This window comes from Eriocheir sinensis, chromosome 7 (genome assembly GCF_024679095.1).
Source record: "Eriocheir sinensis breed Jianghai 21 chromosome 7, ASM2467909v1, whole genome shotgun sequence".
Classification (NCBI taxonomy): Eukaryota; Metazoa; Arthropoda; class Malacostraca; order Decapoda; family Varunidae; genus Eriocheir; species Eriocheir sinensis.
Window position 1 is genome coordinate 9,273,428 of NC_066515.1, and position 17,801 is coordinate 9,291,228.

General features: G+C 46.6%; 1 protein-coding gene across 1 annotated transcript in view; it reads right to left on the reverse strand.

Annotated features, from left to right (window-relative positions):
- LOC126995288 (kin of IRRE-like protein 2) overlaps positions 1 to 17,801 on the reverse strand; it is a 299,367-nt gene that overhangs the window by 216,752 nt on the left and 64,814 nt on the right. The window contains exon 3 of the mRNA XM_050854777.1: positions 14,773 to 14,852. The gene's annotated coding sequence lies outside the window, so the exon portion shown is untranslated. The remainder of the gene's footprint in view (positions 1 to 14,772; positions 14,853 to 17,801) is intronic.

Sequence of the window (17,801 nt, forward strand, 5' to 3'; positions counted from 1 at the left end):
CCTGAATGCATTGGGCACTTGGACGAAGGTCAGTGCTCACTAAGACTCCTAAGTCCCTCTCACACCCAGAATTGTTTAGAGGAGTGTCATTTATGGAGCAATTATGTGAGGAGTTATTCCTACCTACACTCAGAATACTACACTTCCCGACACTGAATTCCATCTGCCACTTCCCCGCCCAATCATAAACTCTGTCAACCTCATCCTGGAGAACACTAGCGTCCTGGTCTGATTGGATTCCTCTACCGATCTTGGTATCATCTGCGAACTTGCTGATATCACTGCTAATTCATGTGTCCAAGTCATTGATGTAAATGATAAAAAGCAGCGGACCCAGCACCGACCCTTGTGGGACTTAATTCGTAACACTGCCCCATTCAGAATTTTTACTATTGACCTGCACTCTCTGCTTTCTACCACTAAGCCACGCCCTGATCCAATTCAAGACTTGCCAATCTACGCCGTGAGCCTGTAATTCTAGTAATAGCCGGTGATGAGGGACTTTGTCGAACGTTTTCTAGATATACAGTAGTATCTATCTAGATATAGTATGTCATAGCTTTTATATCTGTCAACCGCCTCGATTACTTTAGTGTAGAAGGGTAACAGATTGGTAAGGCAAGACCTACCTTTCGTGAACCCATGCTTTGAGTCATGAATTAAACTATGCTTCTTTAGATGGTTCCGAATGCTCCTGACTATAATTGACTCCAACATCTTGCCTACAACTGATGTTTAGCTAACTGGGCGATAATATGAGGTGGATGAATTGTTTCCCTTTTTGAAAATTGACGTCACATTAGCAACTTTTCAGTGGCTGGGCACGTACCCAGAAGTTACCGACATCCTAAAGACAACGGTAAGTGGGCCACTGAGAACCTCCTTGCATTCTTTCAGGACATGCGGGAAGATTTTGTCTAGGCCTGGAGATTTGTTTTTCTTTAACCTTCCAATCTCATCCTGGACTACCTGCCTGGTGATGGTCACATCTCTCAACTTGTCGTTATCTTCTCCCTCATATACCTGAACTCTCTCTGGAATGGTTGTTAGATCTCCCTGTGTGAAAACTGAGAGGAAATAGTCGTTCAGCATTTTACTCATATCCTCCCCATTCTCGACGAGCTCTCCTGTGTTTGTTTTCAGCGGTCCAATTCTCTCCCTTGTTTTCGTGCTGTATAAGTTAAAGAAGCCCTTGGGATCGCTCTTGGCCTCGTTATCTACCCTAATCTCGTAATTCCTTTTCGCTAGGCGGGTGTTCTTCTTCACCGATCTGGCTCGTTCAACATACCGACCCCTGAGCTGGTTTTCCCCGTTCTTTATTTTCCAGTAAATTCCTTTCTTCAAGCCAATTTCATGCTTGAATCTGCGGGTCATCCATTTAGGGTCGTTATTTCCCGTTCTACGTGCTTGGTAGGGGATATGTTGTTTCTGACGCTCTGTTATTACTTCAACTAAGTTATTGTAGGTCAGCTCTTCATGGCTCCCCTGTCCTCCAGGCTCCCGCCCTGAGACCTGGCCCTCGTTTAGCCCTAAAGTTTCCCAGTTAGCCTCTTCAAGGTGTCTTTTAAGCCCCTCGTAATCGGTTAATCTGAAGTCTGGCACCAACACAGTGCTGAGCTCTTCGGTCACCGCCCAGTCTGAGTTGAACCTAATTTCCTTGTGATCATTACCACCTAGCTCTCCCCCAACGTCTATCTCATAGATCATATTATCGTTGTTAGTTAAGACCAAGTCCAAAATGTTGTTACCTCTGGTGGGCCCAGTTACTGCCTGCTTGATAAAATTATCCTGTATTACTTTCAGAAAATCCTCACTCTAGATCTCCCACCACGCCTTTCCAGTCTATGTTCCTATAGTTGAAATCCCCCATGATGCAGACATGTTTGTTCCTGCATGCCCTGCCAACCTCTTGTACTAATATGTCTGTGTCTTGTCTGCCTAGGTTGGGTGGCCTGTATATTCTTAGTTTGTCTTTCCCTTTGTGGACGTCCACCCAAACTGATTCGGAGTCGCCGTTTGTTTGAGCAGAATTATTAGCAGTACATTTAAGTGTGTCTTTAACATATAGTGCCACCCCACCCTCCCCTTCTTCCCTTTCTATCCTTGTGAAACATCTGATAACCATCTATCTTCAATTCCGATATGAAGTTTTGTTTGCAATATCCAACCATGTTTCCGTGATTGCTATGATGTCGAATTTCACGACACAGGCTTTCCCCCTCAGTAGATCTATCTTGTTCCTGAGACTCCGACTGTTGGTATAATAAGCCGTTAGACCATCCCTTGTTACAGGTTTTTTATTTATCTTAAGCTTCCTAGTCACCGTTGCGATGCACATCCATGGACGATAGGCCCTCCCCCCTCCCCTATCCTAAAAAATCCTGCAGAGTGCTAAGTGATCGCTCAAGGGAGTCTGCGAGAGCCTCAACCCCCTTGAGTGACAGGTGTACTCACTCCATCCTTGGGATACAAGGTTCCCTTATCGTAGAAGAGGCTTCAATTATCTATGAAAAGCGAACCGTTACGCTGACATGAGCCGCCAGCCTACTGTTCACTGCTAGGACCCTGAAAAGCCGTCCCTCACCTCCCCTCCTCCTCGGCAAAACAACACACACGACAGGAAGTCCACCAAAGTCTCTCATTTTTCCAAAAGACTCCGTAAAGCGCCTAAATATCTCCTCGCTTCCCACTCTACCGATGCCATTACCACCGAAACTGCAAAAGACGATGGGCTATGTCCCCTCCCCTGCTGAAACTTCCTCCATCCTGTCAGATATAAAATTCCTTGCTCTCTCTCTCTCTCTCTCTCTCTCTCTCTCTCTCTCTCTCTCTCTCTCTCTCTCTCTCTCTCTCTCTCTCTCTCTCTCTCTCTCTCTCTCATACCTACACCTACATTCACCTACAATCACCTAACCTCACCTACCACTCACCCCCCGACCCCCACCCACGCAGCACTCCACTATTCAGTACTGACGTAACAATCCAAACAGGCTGCAGCAACAAACTATTTACACCCATCGCTTCACCTTAAGCATCAGGTGTGCCCCGTTATTTTCCGGAGCCCGGCCATCGCAGCTGTTAGTATTCTCGCGCCCAGGTAAACACTCCCTCTCGAAAATGGTGGATGTTTCGCGCGGTATAAATACCGGCAAAACACAGACCCGTCCAGCCACCACCACCAACAACAACACCACAACCACCCCATCGCCATCACCCCTCATCGCCTCCCCCTACTATCACTCGCCCCACCTCTCCCCTCCCCACCATCACTCCCACCACCGTCACCGTATACACTTGCGACACACTGTAATTACACGAACATTTTTCAAACCTCTGCGTACAATTATTGATTAACAATATCAATATTTTTGTCCCACTTTTCCTTTCCCTGCCCGACCCGCCGTCCTTCAGCCAACCCCCCCCAAAAAAAAAAATATATATATATATATATATATATATATATATATATATATATATATATATATATATATATATATATATATATATATATATAAACACTACACACGCTCCGTTTCTAGAAGAGCACGCGTGATGTCACCATTTTTTTGGTGGAACTCTTATTTTAACCCTCGAAATGGCGCTGTCTGCTCTGAGAGTAATATTTAACAGCGCCTTGCTGTGACAAAATACTGAGGTTTGCGTGAATTTGTTTGCGTTTCGTGAACGTTTTTATGACGTTCTATATCCAGCCACCGCCGCGGTATTCTTTACATTTTCTGACCCATTTTGTGTTACAGAACATTTTTTATATTTTCATAAGCTCTGGCTCTATATTCTTCACCATTTTTCAACCTAGTTGTCATTCACGGCGCCATGGACAACGTCGGTTCGAATCCCCACCCTACCACCTAGGATTTTTCAGTCACCGCCGAGTGGCCTAAGAATACTCATATGCTGTCCTGAAGAGCACCCATCAACACGGACTCTAGAAGAAACCGTCCAAGTGAATCAAGAATGAGTTCCGGTGAGCAGCATGAGCCAAGCATAACTGGCACCACTATAAAAAAAAACGGCCTGCGCCATGACGGGCTTGGACCGATCACCATCAAGGCCCCTGAAGAAAGGCTACCGGCGCTACAGGCCGAGATGTAAAAAAAAAAAAAAAAAAAAAAAAAAAGTTATTAACTATCGTTACTGATATTTTGCTGCAAAAAGTCTTCTTCGTTGTTTCGTAGGAACTTTAAGTCACAAGGATTATCTCATCATTCGTAACCAATTACGAAGAGCGATAGTGCATTCATTAACTGTGGCTGAGTGGTTAGCGTGCGGGCCCCGCATTCACCGCGTGATGGACGACTCGGATTCCAATCCGCCACAACCACCTGGGATTTTTCAGTCACCTCCGAGTGGCTTAAGACTACCCACATGATGTCCTGAAGACTACCCATCAACCCGGACTCTAGAAAATATGGCGCTACTATAAAAATTAAAAAAACTTGCCTGCGCCATGACGGGCTGGGGCCGACTACCATCCAGGCCTCTCAAGAAAGCCTACCGGCACTATAAGCTGACACGTAAAAAAAAAAAAAAAATCATTTAGGCCTGGAATGTATCTTTTACTGTTTTTTTTGTCAGTTTTCAGCCACAGCTATGGAATTCTCGCGGTTTCTTCTCAATTAAAAATTCACACCAGGACGGGAGGGGGAGGGGGGGGGGGGGCGAGGCTGCATGTCGAGACAAAACTCGTGTGTTGGGCGGCATCCACAAGAATGCTCTCATTGGCATGCAACGGGCCGAGCCACACCACCACCCGAGCCACACTATTCTGACACACCACCACCCGAGCCACACTATTCTGACACACCACCACCCGAGCCACACTATTCTGACACACCACCACCCGAGCCACACTACCTTGACACACCACCACCCGAGCCACACTACCCTGACACACCACCACCCGAGCCACACTACCTTGACACACCACCACCCGAGCCACACTACCCTGACACACCACCACCCGAGCCACACTATTCTGACACACCACCACCCGAGCCACACTATTCTGACACACCACCACCCGAGCCACACTATTCTGACACACCACCACCCGAGCCACACTACCTTGACACACCACCACCCGAGCCACACTACCCTGACACACCACCACCCGAGCCACACTACCCTGACACACCACCACCCGAGCCACACCATCCTGACACACCACCACCCGAGCCACACTACCTTGACACACCATTACCCGAGCCACACCAGCCTGACACACCACCAGCACAACCTCTACAGATCCTAACATGGGTACTACCACCACCACCAATACCACCACCACTGCTCCTGTCAGCACAAACACAAACACCACCACCAAGCCGTCCCATCTGCCGCCAACATTAACACCACCACTAACACAGTCCTCCTCCCACAACCAGTATTAAGGCCAACACTACCATTTCCATTACCTTCATTAACGGAGATAATTTACAAACAATTATCACCACCACCACCATCTGAGGCAAGTACAAACCACCACCATCACCTTCACGACCATTACCACTACAAGCCCACACATTTCATCACCACTCAGTCATCATCTCCACTAACAAAACCACTACATATACCTACTCTCACATTTTCACAACCCCTTCATCACCACCACCACCACAATCACCACCATACAGCTTACGTGACCCCAGTGATGTAACAAAACAAACAACCATCATGGGCCTCAAACATCACATGGACCCGAAGAAAAGCAAACACGGGCAACACAACCTCGCAATAAAAGGTTATTGACAGAGCCAAAACACACAACGCCAGACCAAAGGCAAACATTATTTATAAAAAAAACATTGTGCAATACAATAGACTCAAGCACCAGAAAGAAAAGAAAAAAATATAAGCTTCCCTCTCAAAACCGAGCTCGTCACAGGCCTAAAAATGTCACCAAACATGCATTGCTTGCAGCTAAATGACAGACCTCATGAAGACGCATTGCGGATGGCGGTGGAATATTTAAAGGAAAGGTGCAAAAACCCTCTACAGCGTTTCCTCCGTCTTTTATAATTAATGCCCGGCGCCCCTCCATCAGTGAGAAAAACGATCATTCATGAAGCAGATCGCGATGACTGCTTCCCTGGCTGGGTGTCTTTTGAAGAATGGGCGGGACACACCCTGACATACTTGAGAACCGAACGAAAGCTATCTGCATCGAGCTGTTCCAAAGAGAAAGAAATGGAAGAGGAGCATGAAAATAGGAAGATGAGAGAGGAAGAGGAAGAGAGAGAGGAAAAGGAGGAGGAGGAAGAAGAGGATAAGAAGCGGGCTGTGTGTTATGTAGGATCCAGCCGTCGCTCCTGCACCTCCTACACTCCTCACCTCTCCCGGCCAGCCCAAAGCACACCCCCACGCACGCCCCAACACGCAAAACTTCGGCTGACAACTACCGGAGAAGAGATCAGGGTAAGATGGCTCCATCACCTTTATCAGATAAACGTCCATATTACTGCTCCTGCTACTGCTATTACAACCATATTAATACTGATGTTATTTTCTTGTTTACGTGATGCCCTTCAGAATTTCGCTTGAGTCTAAGTTGCTAGGTATTTGTAAGAACAGCATATGGTTGTCTTTGGCCACTCGATGATGACTGGAAATTGTCAGCTTGTAGCACCGAGCGGGACTTGGACCCGGTCCTCAAAGACACTGCGCCCACACGCAGAACACCATCAGGCCCAATCCATACACACACACACACACACACACACACACACACACACACACACACACACACACAAAAGGTCCTGTACAGCGCACGCCGCTGACTCCCTCCAGGGGGCAGCAGGAGCTAGAGGTGTCCTCACGGACGGTGTGGCCTTGGCCTGCGCCGGGCCGCGGACGGACGCCATCACGACGCAGAGCGGCCACATAATGCAGCTAATTGTGTCACCTCAAATAACACACCGCCGGGATGAGCACACTGGAGCCCAATCAGGCGTGTCGTGAGAATGGACAATAACAAAGCCGACTAAAAAAATTATGGAAATTAGATATTCATGTGGAATGCATCCGCCACCACTTTTCTCCACGCAGCTCAGTCACCCCTTTCTCCGTCTTCCTCCATTTATCTACTTTCCCTTCTTACCTAGTTTATTCTCTCTTATCTTACATTCTCTTTTTTATCTTTTCCTTTCCACTCACCTCTTTTCCTTTCATATATTTTTTTCACATTCCTTTTTATTACTTTAATTTCTACCCCTATCTACACTTTCATTCCCCTCTGCTGAAAATAACCTAACTATTTCTTTATCTCTCCCTCTTCTTCTTCCCCTCGTCCCCTGTCCTTCAGTTTTGCCTTTCACGCCAAAGTCCCACCTTCACCCTTCCCCATCTCGACCATTCCCCGCCTCGCCGCCTCGCCCCACTTCACGGCTCCTTCCCCCTTCACTTGTGTTTCTAGGGCTATTTCATCGCTCCCGCAGATGGATCGAGGTAATTACGCAACGGGGCGCCTCAGGTGAGCCGCTAATTAAATGACACGAGCAAGAACAGTCATGGAAAGAAGGGTATTGCGACTAAAGAAGGAGCAGTGTGTGTGTGTGTGTGTGTGTGTGTGTGTGTGTGTGTGTGTGCAGGGCAATGTTGTGTGTGGTGGTGGCAAACACTCATCACAACACTTTGAAAAGAGATAAGAATATGTTACTTTATGACTTTTCATTAACCTCCTGGAATGTGAAGAGTTTGTTTAAAAGGCAAAGACTAAGCTCCAGGGATACAACCGTATTATATGAAACGTTCAATTCGTTCCCTCAGCAAATGATTACCTACAACTGGTTTGTCTACGTTTTATCTATTTACCCATCTACCTGTTACTAACTCACATCTCAAATTATGAATTTATTTATTTATCAATATGTCTGTCTAACTATCAAACTATCTATCTAAAACCTATCTTCCAATTTATGTACGACCTAATCCTATGTCTGACTACCCATCTATTAATTAACATATCCATATATTTGTTCTTCCTTATACATATTTCACCGCTTGCATATATTTTTGTCTATCTAAAAAAACTATCGGAATCCGGAATCACCATCGATCTCAGCCTATCAAACAGTTCACAAAGAGGTATCTAAGCACGAACACACGATACTCCATTACACACACACACACACACACACACGCCTTGGCAGGCGCATCCGAGAGAGGACGGGGGAAAAGCGGGAAACCGAGTGGCTGCGGCAGCGGCTCAGCCTCGCAGTGATCCGCGGAAACGCAGCAGCGCTGTGCCACCAGCATCCCATATATCATAGGATCTAAGATCTAACTCGACTTATATTATGTTATATATATTATGTATTATAACTCTTATGTTTTTTGTAGTATTTATCTGTAATATATTAAAATATATGGCTGAGCGCCACAGTCATCGGCGTTCCTGCAGGAGCTGATGAATGGCAATGCGAACAGTTTAACCAATTGTTCCCATCGTCACTCCCTTCTGGATGGAGGCGTCACACACACACACACACACGCCGATGACTCTACTCTGCATTTCTCAACTTATTTTGATAGAAGGCCAACTCAACAGGAACTAGACGATTCCAGCCTGGAGGCTGCAGAACGCTTAACCTCAGACCTTATTATCAAGAACCTGGTGTCCTTCAACGCCTAAAAATATCATTTCTTCACCTATCAACTCGACCCAATTTTTCAAACGTCTGTCCCCTATTCTTCGACAACACTCAGCTGTCACCTTCTCCTACACTAAACATCCTCGGTCTATCCTTAACTCAAAATCTCAACTGGAAACTCCATTATCTCCTCTCTCACTAAATCAGCTTCCTCGTGTTGAACTACTATGGTGAGGTTTAATAGACGGTTATATCACTGTTACGTGTTTGGGAAGTTCATTGTTGATGTTTGTACACCTTTGTGGTGATTGTGTGCACAGTGTTCCTCGGTTGTCCTGATTGACTTCCGTGTATACGACTCCGCACCAGGTAAGTCTAACCTTCTCTATCATTCCTCTCCCGTGATTATTCGTGCTCTTTTCTTAGCTGCCTGTAATGTGATTACTATTTAGGTAGTATCATTGAGAGTGGAGAGGATGATAGACGGTTAGATTACTGTACGTGTTGGAGGAGTTATGTCAGTGTTATTAACTTGTTATTTAATAAACCTAATGTTAAGTTAGCAAGTGTTTGCCTTCCCACTTCCTGAGATACCCATCATTTTCTATCCTGAACCTTCGGCATTGGAGGCGAACGTAGCTCTCGCAATCTCTAACCTTTACATACTACTACTACTGCAACTACTACAACTACTACTACTACTGCTACCCCAACTACAACTATTACTACTACTCCTATTACTACTACAACAATTGTGACTTCCTCTGCAGCCTGTCATTCCTAGCGCCACCCGCTTTTGTGTACCGGTCGCAGTAGCCAACACGCCCCCATTCCACCAGGGGCAGAGGCAGCTGGTTGTCGAGATGATCAATGACGCAAAAGCACATATGTGCCTCTGAATAAATGACGCCACACTCACTCTCTGCTTCCCCCCCACAGCCTCTGGCGGCTGGAAACATTATAGTCACGCCAAATACGACACTTCGCTTTCATGGAGAATTCACGTGTAATAAAGGAATGGGAATCCCGCAGTCACAAATCGTTGACGAGGCAAGAGGTGGCACGATGTAAAGGTGGTGGCGGTGGTGGTGGTAATGATGGTGGTGATGAAGGTGGAGGTGGCGGCGGCATGGTGGTGGTGGTTGTGGTGGTTGAAAAAAAATGTGCCAGTTATTCAGATATTGTGTAAGTGTGGCTGTTACTGCATATGTGCGTGTGTGTGGGGTCTTAGGGCACCATTGATAACGATTATGATGATACGGCAATGTGATGTTAAGAACAACAACAACAACAACAACAATATTATAATAATAATATTATTATTATTATTATTATTATTATTATTATTAATAGCCAACCAACAACAACAATGATAATAATAACAATGATGATAATGATAATGATAATGATAATAATAACAATGATGATGATAATAATAACATTTAACCAATAATATTAGTAATAATAATAGTAATAGTAATAACAAAAATAAAAAATAAAAAATAATAATAATAATAATAAAAAATAATAATAAAAAAATAAAAAAATAAAAAGATAATAATAATAATAATAATAATAATAATAATAATAATAATAATAATAATAATAATAAACAGAACCAGGGTCGATATGATACGACCATTTCAGTGTATTCCGTTCGGTCATATTTTCATCACCACTTCCAACCGTTCGTACTGCATAACCGCATTTGTTTGAATCAATAATTTGCCAATCTCGGCACGCTTTATTTATCGCTATGAATAATTACATAATTCACCTATGCCAGTGCATTATCTGTACTTCCACATGTTTTAGTTATTACCACCACCAACAGTATTATAATTTTACCGACCGTCACAAATAAACAAGTTACCACAATCATGTTTTTGAGCACGACTATCACATTATCATTACTTCAATAACCTCCCACAGCATTATCTGCATCATCTGCATTTGTTGACCACCCCGATCGCCGCTTTACTAACCCGTATCGGTGGTCGGCACCGCACAGACACCGCGACCCTCCACACCTTGCTTGGCGGAATATTCGCGTTTCATACAAGAGATCGCCGAGCAACCCATCGCCGAACTCAGCCGGCCCGGCGAGCACCGCCGTAAAATGGGGAGAGAGAAGCGAGACTACATTTCCTCCCACAAAGGGATCGTCGGCCCTCCACTAACGGACAATTGGCGGTCCGTAATAGATCTTCGTTATTTTCTGCAAAACTTTACCACCAACAGAGAGCCTTTCGACGCGCAACAGTCAACACTTTTGCTCCCTCTCCTAGAAACAAAAACGAGTGAAGAGTTGAACACAATACGCCAGCTGAAAAGGGTCCGCTGCGCGCTTCAAGGTGTCGAGGCGCGGGGATAGAACGGAATCCATACCATGAAAGCAAGTTTATCAACCCCCATGCAGAAAATTTATCTCAAACATGAAATCGTTGAAGTCTAAAGGTTGCTCAGATAAATATAATAACGAGCGAGAATTCAGCTCATGAATAACCAAGCGAAGCTTGGTTATTCATGAGCGAAAGAAGATAAACCCAACTTATCTTCACCCGGCCGGGGAATCGAACCCCGGTCCTTCTGGTTATGAGGCAGACGCTCTATCCTCTGAGCTACCGTGTGTGTGTGTGTGTGTGTGTGTGTGTGTGTGTGTGTGTGTGTGTGTGTGTGTGTGTGTGTGTGTGTGTGTGTGTGTGTGTGTGTGTGTGTGTGTGTGAGAGAGAGAGATATCCACACTTCCGTCTTCCTCTCAAAAAACAGAAGGCCAATGGATGGGTATTGGCAGACTGAGTCACACGGCCGCGACCCTAGCCAAGGACACGGCGCTGCGTCATAGCTTTCTGCTGTCAGAGCCTTTCTGCCCCAGTCATGCACATAGCTTCAGTAACATATGTAACCTACAACTCAGTCCTACTGGTATATATTTGAGGACCTTGTTTGTTGGCGGCGGCTGAGTGGTTAGTGCACATTAGTGGTAAAATGTGTTCGAATGCCGCCGCCTGCTAATAACTCTGGAGTGTCTTAAAATAGATGAATATCGGTCCTTGTGGATATGGACATAAATAGGCGTTACTATATGGGGTCAATAACAAGTCTCCATTACCTCGCCTCCAGTGAAACGCAAATGTCCTCTAATATTCTTCTCTTTACCGTGATTCTTACTAGCACTAACGAAAGATAATACTCACTTTTTTCCCTGCCAGCACTCCTCACACATTTTTCCCTCTTTCGTGCTCACCTGCGATGACACAGGTGTTTACAACGTAGTAACTTAGGTAAGGCAGGTAAGGGGAGGGGGAGGACAGAGAAGCAACGACCCTCACCCTTATCAGCCTCTGCCTCCACTCCTGCCACCGCCCCTTCACTCTCCTTCACCCCTGTCACCCTACCTACTCATTCCCTCTCCTTTCACCTCCCCTTTCCTTTTCTGTTCACCTTACTTAATCCTCATCACAGTGCTCACTCACCCACGTCTATCAGCATCTTTATCGACATCTCCCCGTTCTTGTCACTATCTCCTTTCACCTTACATCACCTTCGTCACCCCTTCCCTTCTCTAATGTCTGCGTTCATCCTCTCTCACTCTCTCCAACCCTCCCCCTCACTCTCCCTGACCCTCTACATACTTCATCCTCCCTCCCATGCACTATTCACCCTGTCCACTCAATCACCTCCCTTCTCTCCATCACCCTCGTCCTATCTCTACCTTCACACTGCTTTACATTCCCTCACTCTAATAAGGCAACTCACTTTTCCTTCTTGCCTTCTTCACCCTCACCGACCCTCCCTTACTCTGCTCTATATACCTCCATATCTACTCGCATCACTGTCCATCGCAGGAGGAGGGACAAGAGCCACACCCTCCCTCCTTCCCTCCCAACCTCCTTTTCTCCCTCCCTAACTCACCTCTGGTTCGTGGCAGCCTTCACTGTTACACAAGCTCGTTTCGCAATAAAAATTGGTTCGTTAATCGCTGTTTCCCGATAAAAGCTGCAACGTAATCATCACCTCCTTTTTACCCACCCTCCCCGCCATCACAGGATAAACGAAAAGTAGCGCCGTGCAAAAGGTGCCGTGAGGGTGAAGGGCAACACGACAGGGAAGGAAAGGAAAGGAGGAAAGGTGTGGCGAGAGGCGAGGAAAGTGTGACGATGAGGATGAGGTGGCGATGAGGGGGCAATGAAGGGTGTGGCTGTGCTTGGTGATGAGGGGGCAATGAAGGGTGTGGTTATGCTAGGTGATGAGGAGCCAATGAAGGGTGTGGTTGTGCTTGGTGATGAGGGGGCAATGAAGGGTGTGGCTGTGCGGGGTGAGGAGGGGCAATGAAGGGTGTGGCTGTGCTTGGTGAGGAGGGTCAATGAAGGGTGTGGTTATGCTTGGTGATGAGGGGGCAATGAAGGGCGTGGCTGTGCTTGGTGATGAGGGGGCAATGAAGGGTGTGGCTGTGCTTGGTGATGAGGGGGCAATGAAGGATGTGGTTATGCTTGGTGGTGAGGGGGCAATGAAGGGTGTGGCTGTGCTTGGTGATGAGGGGGCAATGAAGGGTGTGGCTGTGCTTGGTGATGAGGGAGCAATGAAGGGTGTGGTTATGCTTGGTGGTGAGGGGGCAATGAAGGGTGTGGTTTTGATTGGTGATGAGGGGGCAATGAAGGATTTGGATGTGCTTGTTGATGAGGGAGCAATGAAGGGTGTTGTTGTGCTTGGTGATGAGGGGGCAATGAAGGGTGTGGCTGTACATGGTGACGAGGGGCAATGAAGGGTGTGGCTGTGCTTGGTGATGAGGGGGCAATGAAGGGTGTGGCTGTACATGGTGATGAGGGGCAATGAAGGGTGTGGTTGTGCTTGGTGATGAGGGGGCAATGAAGGGTGTGGCTGTACATGGTGATGAGGGGGCAATGAAGGGTGTGGGTGTGCTTGGTGATGAGGGGGCAATGAAGGGTGTGGCTGTGCTTGGTGATGAGGGGGCAATGAAGGGTGTGGCTGTGCTTGGTGATGAGGGGGCAATGAAGGGTGTGGCTGTGCTTGGTGATGAGGGGGCAATGAAGGGTGTGGCTGTGCTTGGTGATGAGGGGCAATGAAGGGTGTGGCTGTGTTTGGTGTTTGGGGGCAATGAAGGGTGTGGCTGTGCTTGGTTATGAGGGGGCAATGAAGGGTGTGGCTGTGTTTGGTGTTTGGGGGCAATGAAGGGTGTGGCTGTGCTTGGTGATGAGGGGGCTATGAAGGGTGTGGCTGTGCTTGGTGATGAGGGGGCAATGAAGGGTGTGGGTTTGCTTGGTGATGAGGTGGCAATGAAGGGTGTGGCTGACCTGGGTTATGAGGGGGCAATGAAGGGTGTGGGTGTGCTTGGTGATGAGGGGCAGAAGTGTGGCTGCTTGGTGAGGAGGTCAGAATGGGGGTGTGGCTGTGCTTGGTGATGAGGGGGCAATGAAGGGTGTGGCTGTGCTTGGTGATGAGGGGGCAATGAAGGGTGTGGGTGTGCTTGGTGATGAGGGGGCAGTGAAGGGTGTGGGTGTGCTTGGTGATGAGGGGGCATTGAAGGGTGTGGCTGTGCTTGGTGATGAGGGGGCAATGAAGGGTGTGGGTGTGCTTGGTGATGAGGGGGCAATGAAGGGTGTGGATGTGCTTGGTGATGAAGGGGAAACGAAGGGTGTGGCGACCCCCAGGTAATGGTGATGATACGGCGCTGGTGGCGAGGCGCTGGTAGATGTTACGGCGGGGAGGTGGGGAGGGGATATTATGATTATAATGATGATGGTGGGGGGGAAAGGTTTCGTAAAGTGGCGTTGGAGCTAGCGGTGGTGGTGGTGATGAATTTGTTGTTGCTGGTGAGGGTGGTGATGCTTGTTGTTGGTGGTGAAGCTGGTAACAGTAGTGATGGTCGTGTTGATGGTTGTGATGATTTTATTTTTCATGGTGTTGTTGTTGGTGGTGGCGGTGGTGCTTGTGGAGATGGTGGGTTTGGTAGATGTGACGGTGGTGGTGCAGGAAAACAAATCAATGCAGAAAGACAAGGAATTGTAATGTACGGATCTGAGGGGACCACAGCATGACAGGTGTGGCCAGTAGCGATGCCCCCTCACCTGTATTATTCTGAGGCACCTGCGGATAACAATGTAAAACAACACAGTGAACAAAAACAGGCACAGATACTTACCTGAGCAAAAGCGTTCTGTGCAGCCGCATGTCCTGGTTTGTTTTGGTCCTCTCTTTGCCTGATGTTCTGCAGCCACAGATCTGGAGGCGAACAAAGTATAGTTAGAAAACTATTTTATGTTGCTTTCATAAAATACAAGTGAGTGAAAAGATTCACTGAATTAAAATACACAAGTTTAACGCTCTTTTCTCATTTGCTGCAAAAAATTTCTGCCAATTGCTTTTTCAACATCTGCCTAAAAATTAATCATGTTGACTTTCTTTTCACGGTATCATAGAAATGTATTCTTTCCTTGTTCTGTTGTTTAAAATTTTGTGGACACCATCAGCTAAATATGTAATTAACAGATCATCCTGATAAAGCAGGCCTTATTACTATTCCTAAAGATAAGAAACTGCAAACACAATTATTCGTCAGATACACCCTAGAAAACAAAATTAACTTCACCAACACAAATGAAAAGAAATACGAATATAGAAAAATGTAAACACATGTAAAATGTCTCGCTGATAACATGGGCACATTTAAAAACACAAACAGGAGAATGAAGAGAAAAACAAGGGTTCCCGAAGCACAAACATTTTAAATTTGCATGTTTCCTTATCGGTGACACGTGTGTGTGTGTGTGTGTGTGTGTGTGTGTGTGTGTCTCTGTCTGTCTGTGCGTGTGTCTCTGTCTGTCTGAGTCTGTCTGTCTGTGTCTGTCTGTCTGTCTGTGTCTGTCTGTATGTCTGTCTGTCTGTCTGTCTGTCTGTCTGGCTGTGTGTTAGTGTGTGTGTGTGTGTGTGTGTGTGTGTGTGTGTGTGTGTGTGTGTGTGTGTGTGTGTGTGTTTCTGTATGTGTCTGTCTATCTGTCTGTGTCCGCTTGTGTTTGTCTGTCTGTCTGTGTGTCTGTGCCTGTATGTCTGTATGTCTGTGTCTGTATGTCTGTATGTCTGTCTGTATATGTGTCTGTGTCTGTTGGTGTCTGTGTCTGTCTGTGTCTGTATGTGTCAGTGTCTGTATGTGTCTGTGTCTGCATGTATGTGTATGTCTGTGTGTGTATGTGTCTGTGTATGTCTGTGTGTGTCTGTGTCTGTGTCTGTCTGTGTTTATCTGTGTCTGTCTGTGTCTGCCTGTGTCTGTGTATGTCTGTGTATGTGTCTGTCTCTGTGTGTCTGTCTATGTCTGTGTCTATATGTGTCTGTCTGTGTCTGTGTCTGTATCTGTCTGTGCCTGTGTCGGTCTGTGTCTATATGTGTCTGTCTGTGTCTGTCTGTGCCTGTCTCTAGCTGTGCCTGTGTCTGTCTTTGTCTGTCTGTGTCTATGTCTGTCTGTGTCTGTGTCTGTCTGTGTCTGTCTGTGTCTATGTCTGTCTGTGTCTATTTGTGTCTGTCTGTGTCTGTCTGTGTCTGTGTCTGTCTCTGTCTGTACCTGTGTCGGTCTGTGTCTATCTGTGTCTGTCGGTGTCTGTCTGTGTCTGTCTCTATCTGTGCCTGTGTCTGTCTGTGTCTGTATGTGTCTGTCTCTATATGTGCCTGTGTCTGTCTGTGTCTGTCTGTGTCTGTGTCTGTCTGTGTCTATGTCTGTCTGTGTCTGTGTATGTCTGTGTCTGTGTCTGTCTTTGTATGTGTCTGTGCCTGTCTGTGTCTGTGTCTGTCTGTGTCTGTCTTTGTCTGTGTCTGTCTGTGTCTGTCTTTGTCTGTGTCTGTCTGTGTCTGTGTCTCTGTGTCTGTGTCTGTCTGTGTCTGTCTGTGTCTGTCTGTGTCTGTCTGTGTCTGTGTTCTGTCTGTGTCTGTCTGTGTCTGTGTCTATCTGTGTCTATGCATGTGTCTGTCTGTGTCTGTGTCTGTCTGTGTCTGTCTGTGTCTGTGTCTGTCTTTGTATGTGTCTGTGCCTGTCTGTGTCTGTGTATGTCTGTGTCTGTCTTTGTCTGTGTCTGTCTGTGTCTGTCTTTGTCTGTGTCCGTCTGTGTCTGTGTCTGTCTGCGTTTGTCTGCGTCTGTCTGCGTCTGTGTCTGTCTGTATCTGTGTCTATCTGTGACTGTCTGTCTGTATCTGTATGTGTCTGTGTTCTGTCTGTGTCTGTCTGTGTCTGTATGTGTCTGTCTCTATATGTGCCTGTGTCTGTCTGTGTCTGTCTGTGTCTGTGTATGTCTGTGTCTATGTCTGTCTGTGTCTGTGTCTGTCTTTGTATGTGTCTGTGCCTGTCTGTGTCTGTGTCTGTCTTTGTCTGTGTCTGTCTGTGTCTGTCTTTGTCTGTGTCTGTCTGTGTCTGTGTCTCTGTGTCTGTGTCTGTCTGTGTCTGTGTTCTGTCTGTGTCTGTCTGTGTCTGTGTCTATCTGTGTCTATGCATGTCTCTGTCTGTGTCTGTCTGTGTCTGTCTGTGTCTGTCTGTGTCTGTATGTGTCTGTGTTCTGTCTGTGTCTGTCTGTGCCTGTGTCTGTGTGTGTCTGTGTCTGTGTTCTGTCTGTGTCTGTCTGTGTCTGTCAGTGCCTGTGTCTCTCTCTGTATGTGTCTGTGTCTGTCTGTGCCTGTGTCTGTCTGTGTCTGTGTTATGTCTGTGTCTGTCTGTGCCTGTGTCTGTCTGTGTCTGTTCTGTCTGTGTCTGTCTGTGCCTGTGTCTGTGTTCTGTCTGTGTCTGTATGTGTCTGTGTATGTCTGTGTATGTCTATGCCTGTTTCTGTCTGTGTTTGTGCCTGTGTATGTCTGTGTCTGTGTATGTCTATGTCTGTCTGTGTATGCCAGTGTCTGTCTGTGTATGTGTCTGTGTCTGTCAGTGCCTGTGTCTGTCTCTGTATGTGTCTGTGTTATGTCTGTGTCTGTCTGTGCCTGTGTCTGTCTGTGTCTGTGTTATGTCTGTGTCTGTCTGTGCCTGTGTCTGGCTGTGTCTGTGTTCTGTCTGTGTCTGTCTGTGCCTGTGTCTGGCTGTGTCTGTGTTCTGTCTGTGTCTGTCTGTGCCTGTGACTGTGTTCTGTCTGTGTCTGTCTGTGTCTGTGTCTGTCTGTGTGTGTCTGTGTATGTCTGTGCTTGTGTCTGTCTGTGTTTGTG